This window comes from Rhinoraja longicauda, chromosome 5 (genome assembly GCF_053455715.1).
Source record: "Rhinoraja longicauda isolate Sanriku21f chromosome 5, sRhiLon1.1, whole genome shotgun sequence".
Lineage (NCBI taxonomy): Eukaryota > Metazoa > Chordata > Chondrichthyes > Rajiformes > Arhynchobatidae > Rhinoraja > Rhinoraja longicauda.
The window spans coordinates 83,452,711-83,461,266 of NC_135957.1; positions in this window are offsets into that span (position 1 = coordinate 83,452,711).

The following is an 8,556-nucleotide window of genomic DNA, read 5'->3' on the forward strand; positions in this document are numbered from 1 at the left end:
GGGAGGGAGGGAGGGAGGGGGGGAGGAGGGGGGAGGGAGGGAGGGGGAGAGGAGGGAGGGAGGAGGTGCAGGGAAGGTGGGAGAGAGGGAGAGAGAAGAGGAAGGGAGGGGAGGGAGGGGGGGGAGAGAGGGAGGGGTGGGGAGGGATGGAGGGAGAGAGGGGAGGGAGGGGGGTTAGGGGATGGAGAGAGGGAGGGGAGGGAGGGAGGGAGGGAGGGAGGGGGGGAGGAGGGGGGAGGGAGGGAGGGGGAGAGGAGGGAGGGAGGGGGGTTAGGGGGAGGGAGGGGGGTTAGGGGGAGGGAGGGGGGTTAGGGGGAGGGAGGGAGTAAGGGAGTAAAAACTGACCTCGCAATGAAACTCCTCTTTCCCACCTACACCCTGCTACACATATTGGGCAGCTTACACCCCAGCGGTATGGACATTGACATCTCTAACGTTAAGTGGCCCTTGTTTTCTTTCTCTCTCTCTCCATCCCTCCCCCTTCCAGTTCTCCCATCAGTCTGACTGTCTCCCTGATGACATTTTATCTGTTTGCTGAGTCACTCTTAGAGTTATGAACCATACGGTGTGGAAACAGGCCCTTCGGCCCAACTTGCCCACACCGGCCAAAATGTCCCATCTACACAAGTCCCACCTGCCCGCGTTTGGCCCATATCCTTCTAAACCTGTCCTATCCATGTATCATCCATCTAAATCTCTTACAAGTTGCGATAGAAACATAGAAAATAGGTGCAGGAGGAGGCCATTTGGCCCTTCGAGCCAGCACCGCCATTCATTGTGATCATGGCAGATCATCTACAATCAGTAACCCGTGCCTGCCTTCTCCCCATATCCCTTGATTCCACTAGCCCCTAGAGCTCTATCTAACTAACTCTCTCTTAAATTCATCCAGTGAATTGGCCTCCACTGCCCTCTGTGGCAGAGAATTCCACAAATTCACAACTCTCTGGGTGAAAAGGTTCCTTCTCACCTCAGTTTTAAATGGCCTCCCCTTTATTCTAAGACTGGGAACCCTGGTTCTGGACTCCCCCAACATTGGGAAACATTTTTTCCTGCATCTAGCTTGTACATAGTAACATGTGATAGTAACTTACTCCAGCACTTTGTGTCTAAGCTGCCTGATCTGCCGAGTCTCTCTCCACAGATGCTGCCCCGACCCGCTGAGTTACTCCAGCGCTTTGTCTCTTTTTAAAACAAGTTGATTATATCACCGCGTTGAAGATTAGACGCCTGCTCCAATACCTCGAAGATAAGACACAAAGTGCTGGAGTAACTCAGCGGGACAGGCAGCATCTCTGGAGAGAAGGAATGGGTGACGTTTAGGGTAGTGTACCTTGCTGTTTGGGCTATTATCGGTCTGAAGAAGGGCCCCGACCCGAAACACAGCCTATCCATGTTCTCCAGAGATGCTGCCTGACCCGCTGAGTTACTCCAGCACTCTGTGAAACGTCACCTACCCATGTTCTCCACAGATGCTGCCTGACCCGCTGAGTTACACAATCACTTTGGGTCTATTTTTTCTCCTCCTAGTGCTCTGGGAAGTGTTGTGGAGCAGAGGGATCTAGGAGAGTAGGGGCATGGTTCCTTGCAGGTGGAGCCACAGGTGGTTAGAGTGGTCAAAAAGGCACATTGCCCTTCATCAGTCAGAGTATTGAGTATAGAATGTGTAGGAAGGAACTGCAGGTGCTGGATTAAACCGAAGATAGATACAAAACGCTGGAGTAAACTGAATTCTGAAGAAGGGTCTCGACCCGAAACGTCACCCATTCCTTCTCTCCATAGATGCTGCCTGACCCACTGAGTTACTCCAGCACTTTGTCTCTATCTTCAGTGTAAACCAGCATCTGCAGTTCCTTCCTACACACGTTGTCTGCTCCAGTGCGAAATCTACTCAAGGAATGCCCACTTTGAAGAAGGTAGGCACGAAATGCTGGAGTAACTCAGCGGGACAGGCAGCATCTCTGGAGAGAAGGAATGGGTGACGTTTCGAGTCGAGACCCTTCAGACTGAAGAAGGGTCTTGACACGAAAGGTCCCCCATTCCTTCTGTCCAGAGATGCTGCCTGACCCGCTGAGTTACTCCAGTGTTTTGTGTCTACCTTCAGCATTGGGTGTTTCTTTGTGCTCAGGGTCTCTCTCCCTGAAGGCTGAAGGGTTTTTGCTTGAGGTAAAACCCCTTGATGTTGAGTGGGGAAGGAGGGATGGAGAATGGCGACCTCTAGTGATCAGATCAGACAGTGCAACAAGCTAGGGCGACCCTAAAATGCTGGACTATCCCAGTGGGTGGTAGCAACATAGAAACATAGAAAATAGGGTGCAGGAGTAGACCATTCGGCCCATCGAGCCAGCATCTGCCCAATCACGCAAGCTATCCAAGTCACCCTGCAGACTCATAGCATCCTCATGGCAGTTCACACTGCCACCCGGCTTTGTGTCATCCGCAAACTTGGAGATGTTACCATTTAATTCCTTCATCTATATTCGTTAATATTTATTGTAAATAACTGGGGTCCCAGCACCGAGCCTTGCGGCACCCCACTAGTCACTGCATGCCATTCTGAAAAGGACCCGTTAATTCCTACTCTTTGCTTCCTGTCTGCCAACCAGTTCTCTATCCATGTCAATACCCTACCCCCAATACCATGCGCTCTAATTTTGCACACTAATCTCTTGTGTGGGACCTTGTCAAAGGCTTTTTCAAAGTCCAGATACACCACATCCACTGGCTCTCCCTTATCCATTCTACGTAAAATTTACAATTTTACCAAGCCAATTAACCTACAAACCTGTACGTCTTTGGAGTGTGGGAGGAAACCAGAGCACCTGGAGAAAACCCACGCAGAGCACGGGGAGAACGTACAAACTCGGAACAGACAGAACCCGTAGTCAGGAACGAACCCGGTTCTCTGGCGCTGTGAGGCAGCAACTCTGCCGCTGCGCCACCGTTTCGCCCCTAAGATAGATACAAAATGCTGGAGTAACTCAGCGGGTCAGGCAGCATCTCTGGAGAACATGGATAGGTGACATTTCGGGTCAAGACCCTTCTTCTCAGCCTCTCAATCAATACTAACTGGGGGTAGACACAAAATGCTGGAGTAACTCAGTGGGTCAGACAACATCTCAGGAGAGAAGGAATGGGTGACGTTTTTGGGTCGAGACACTTCTTCAGACTGATGTCAGGGGAGGGGGTGGGACAAAGATAGGATGTAGTTGGAGACAGGAAGACTAGTGGGAGAACTGGAAGGGGGAGGGGAAAGAGAGGGACAGAGGAACTATCCGAAGTTAGAGACGTCAATGTTCATACCGCTGGGCTGCAAGCTGCCCAAGCAAAATATGAGGTGCTGTTCCTCCAATTTCCGGTGGGCATCACTACGACACTGGAGGAGGCCCATGACAGAAAGGTCAGGCTGGGAGTGGCAGGGGGAGTTGAAGTGCTCAGCCACCGGGAGATCAGGTTGGTTAAGGCGGACTGAGCGAAGGTGTTGAGCGAAACGATCGCTGAGCCTGCGTTTGGTCTCGCCGATGTAGAGAAGTTGACATCTGGAGCAGCGGATGCAGTAGACGAGGTTGGCAGAAGAGCAGGTGAACCTCTGCCTACTAACTGGGTGTAGTTTAAACAAGAGGCTCCCAAATGTAATGATACTCCTCCACCACCGGTGAATCTGTCCCCAAAGTCATAATCAAAGTGGACAATAGACAATAGGTGCAGGAGGAGGCCATTCGGCCCTTTGAGCCAGCACCGCCATTCAATGTGATCATGGCTGATCATTCTCAATCAGTACCCCGTTCCTGCCTTCTCCCCCATACCCCCTGACTCCGCTATCCTTAAGAGCTCTATCTAGCTCTCTCCTGAATGCATTCAGAGAATTGGCCTCCACTGCCTTCTGAGGCAGAGAGTTCCACAGATTCACAACTCTCTGACTGAAAAACTGTTGTAGCTACTATGACCCCTTCTGAAGAAGGGCCTTGATCCGACAATTTACACTTGTACCTTATACAAACCCAAGCCAATTAACCTACAAACCTGTACATCTTTGGAGTCTGGGAGGTAACCGAAGATCTCGGAGTAAACCCAAGCAGGTCACGGGAGAACGTACAAACTCTGTACAGACGGCGCCTGTAGTCGGGATCGAACCCGAGTCTCCGGTGCTGCAAGCGCTGTAAGGCAGCAACTCTACCGCTGCGCCACCGTGACGCCCTTATATATATATATATGTATATATATATGTGTGTGTGTGTGTGTGTGAGTATGTGTATATATACACACTGAGGTTTTTAAATTATACTAAACAGTGGACCCAAACCTCTCCTGCATTGGTGCAGCACCCTATCCTCCCCACCCCCCTCTCTCCTCAACCCCCCCTCCCCTCTCCCTTCTCCCCCACTCCCCCTTCCTCTCTCCTCCCTCCTCCCCTCCCCCTCCCCTCCTTTTAAACTTTAAAAGGTGGGTAAGGTGGGCCTCAAATTGTCGCGCTATCGTGCACCGATTTGGCTGAAGTTCAGTCACAAACAAGATAACAAACGAGAGTTTTAGTACATAGATTATATTGTTTACAGTGTACTATGTTTACATATTCTGTTGTGCTGCTGCAAGTGACCTGCGATCGCTAACGTCATCCTACGCACTAGGGAGGAGTTGGCTGCCCCTAACGGCTGCGGCTCTCTGGCAGTCTGTTTGGCTTTTTTTCTTTTTTTTTGTTTGTGTCGGTGTTGGGATGGTTTTTGTTTCTGTTTTTGGCTGTGTATGTGTGGTGGGGGGGTGGGGTGTGGGTGTGGGGGGGGTGGGGTGGGGCGGGGGAATCCTTTCTTTTATTAGGTCTCTTCCCCAGGGCGCAGCTCGCCCGCGGGGCCTTCCATCGCCGGCGCGGCTCGGCTGCGGGACTTAACATCGCCAGCGCGGCTCGGCCGCGGGACGTTTCGGTGCCCGGTGCGGCTCGGCCGATGGACTTAACATCGCCAGCGCGGCTCGGCCGTGGGACGTTTCAGTGCCCGGTGCGGCTCGGCCGCTGGACTTAACATCGCCCGGTGCGGCTCGGCCGCGGGACGTTTCAGTGCCCGGTGCGGCTCGGCCGCGGGACGTTTCGGTGCCCGGTGCGGCTCGGCCGCTGGACTTAACATCGCCCGGTGCGGCCGCGGGACGTTTCGGTGCCCGGGGCGGCTCGGCCGCGGGGCCTTCCATCCCCTTGCGGGGGCTGTGCGTGTCGTTTGCCTCGGTAGGGGTCGAGCTGCCTGTCCGTGGGCGCGCAGGGGGAAGGGAGGGGAAGTTTTGTTGCCTCCATCACAGTGAGGGGGTGTTTGGAGTCACTGTGATGGATGTTTGTGTTGGGGTCGGGTGTCCTGTGTTCTTTTCTTTTTTGCTGTGTTTTGTGTGACTGCTGAAATTTCGTTCGGTGTAAAAAGCCGAGTGACAATAAAGTGTTGTTATGTTAGGGACGATTCACAATCTTTACCGAAGCCAATTAACCTATAAACCTGCATGTCTTTGGAGTGTGGGAGGAAACCGGAGCACCCGGTGAAAACCCACCAGGTCACGGGGAGAAGGTACAAACTCCGTACGGACAGCACCCGCAGTCAGGATCGAACTGGGGTCTCCGGCGCTGGAAGGCAGCAACTCTACCGCTGTGCCACCGTGCCACCCCCAAATTCTCAACACCAGTGCCCCACAAGGGTGCGTTCTCAGATCACTACTATTCTCCCTGTACGCTCGTGACTGTGGCCACGTTTGGCTCTAACTCCATCTACATGTGTGCTGATGACACCACTGTGGTGGGTCGGATCTCGAGCAATGACGAGGCGGGGTACAGGAAGAAGGCAGAGAGATTTTAGATTTAGATTTAGATTTAGAGATACAGTGCGGAAACAGGCCCTTCGGCCCACCGAGTCCGCGCCGCCCAGCGATCCCCGCACATTAACACTATCCTACACACACCAGGGACAATTTTTACATTTGCCCAGCCAATTAACCTACACACCTGTACGTCTTTGGAGTGTGGGAGGAAACCGAAGATCTCGGAGAAAACCCACGCAGGTCACGGGGAGAACGTACAAACTCCGTACAGACGGCGCCCGTAGTCAGGATCGAACCTGAGTCTCCGGCGCTGCATTCGCTGTAAGGCAGCAACTCTACCGCTGCGCCACCGTACCGCCCGTAGAGCTTAGTAACGTGGCAATGTCAGGACAATAACCTCTCCCTCAATGTCAGCAAGACGAGTTAGTTATCGACTTCAGGACTTGAAAGGGTTCAGAAAAGATTTACGAAGATGTTGCCAGGACTAGAGGGTGTGAGCTACAGGGAGAGGTTGAGTAGGCTGGGACAAAATCATGAGAGGAATAGATCGGGTAGATGCACAGAGTCTCTTGCCCAGAGTAGGGGAATCGAGGACCGGAGCACATAGGTTCAAGGTGAAGGGGAAAAGATTTAATAGGAACCCGGGGGGGGTAACGTTTTCACACAGAGGGTGGTGGGTGTATGGAACAATCTGCCAGGGGAGGTAGTTGAGGCTGGGACTATCCCATCGTTCAAGCAAAACAGTTGAACAGGTACATGGATAGGACGGGTTTGGAGGGATATGGACCAAGCGCTGGCAAGTGGGACTAGTGTAGCTGGGACATTGTTGGCCGGTGTGGGCGAGTTGGGCCGAAGGGCCTGTTTCCACACTGTATCACTCTATGACTCCAAGCGCGGTGGAATACATATCCCGATCACCATCTACGGTGCTGAAGCTAAAATGGATGAGAGCTTTGAATTCCTTGGTGTTAATCTGAGCAGTGGTCTGCCGTGGACCGACCACGTCGATGGGACAGACAAAAAGGCGAACCAACGCCTCTACTTCCCGAGGAGTACCGAGGAAATTCAGTCCTGACTCCAGTGACGTGCTTAGTTTAGTTTAGTTTAGTTTAGAGATAAGGTGCGGAAACAGGCCCTTTCGGCCCACCGGGTCCGCGCCGACCAGCGATCCCCGCACACTAACACTCTATCCTACACCCACTAGGGACAATTTTTACATTTACCAAGCCAATTAACCTACAAACCTGTACGTCTTTGGAGTGCGGGAGGAAACCGAAGAGCTGTGAGGTAGCAAATTCTACCGCTGCACCACTGCAGGGGGTAAGGGGAGGAGGCAGGAACGGGGTACTGATTGAGAATGATCAGCCATGATCACATTGAATGGCGGTGCTGGCTCAAAGGGCCAAATGGCCTATTTCTGCATCTATTGTCTATCTCGGAGAAAACCCACGCAGGTCACGGGAAGAAGGTACAAACTCCGTACAGACGGCGCCCGTAGTCGGGATGGAACCCGGGTCTCCGGCGCTGTGAGGCAGCAACTCTACCGCTGCGCCCATGCCGAAGTTTGCTTCTTCCAAACTACCTCCAAACTTCTACAGATGCACCATGGAAAACATACTGTCAGGTTGTATGGTAGCTGGGTCTGGGAACAGCTCTGCCCAAAAGCAAAAGACACTGCAGAGAGTTGTCGATGTAGCCAGTCTGTCACGCGAACCAACCTCTCACCATTGACTCCATCCACACTTCACAACGCCTTGAAAAAGCAGTTCAACATATTCAAAGAGCCTTCTCCCTGTCTCATTCCTTCCCCCTGTTCCCACGGTGGCACGGTGGCACAGCGGTAGAGTTGCTGCCTCACGGCACCAGAGGCCCGGGTTCGATCCTGACTACGGGCGCTGCCTGTATGCGTCACAGAGGATCTTACATGGACAACACACATTGCCGCACTGGTGGGTAAGGCAAAGCAGTGCCTTTACCAACTTAGACAGCTGAGGAAATTCAGAGTGTCTCTGAGGATCCTTCATTGCTTCTACTCTGGGGCTGTAGAGAGCATCCTGTCCAGCAACATTACAGTCTGGTTTGGGAACAGCTCTGCCCAGGACAGGATGGCCCTGCAGAGAGTAGTGCGTTCGGCAGAACGCACCATGGGAACTACACTCGCCCCCCTGCAGGACCTATACATCAGGAGGTGTAGATCCAGAGCAAGCAAGATTATGGGGGACCCCTGCCACCCCAGTAACGGACTGTTCCAGCTGCTACGGTCAGGCAAACGCCTCCGCTGTCACGCTGTGAAAACGGAGAGGATGAGACGGAGTTTCTTCCCACAGGCCATCAGGACTGTCAACTTTTATAACTCCAGAGACTAAATTTTTGTCTACACTATAGTAACTGTATTAACTTTATTTATATGCTGAAACTGTAATTCTTTTTTGTGCACAATCCGCAGGCATTGCCACTTTCATTTCACTGCACATCGTGTATGTGTATGTGACAAATAAACTTGACTTGAGTTTGCACGTTCTCCCCGTGACCTGCGTGGGTTTTCTCCGGGATCTTCAGTTTTCCTCCCACACTCCAAAGACGAGCAGGTTTGTAGGTTAGTTGGCTTGGTATGGATGTAAAATTGTCCCTGGCGTGTGTAGGGTAGTGTTAATGTGGGGGGATCGCTGGTCGGTGCGGACTCGGTGAGCCGAAGGGCCTCTAAACTAAAACTAAAATCTAAAATCTGGCAGAAGATACAGAAGTGCACACCACCTGACTCAGGAACAA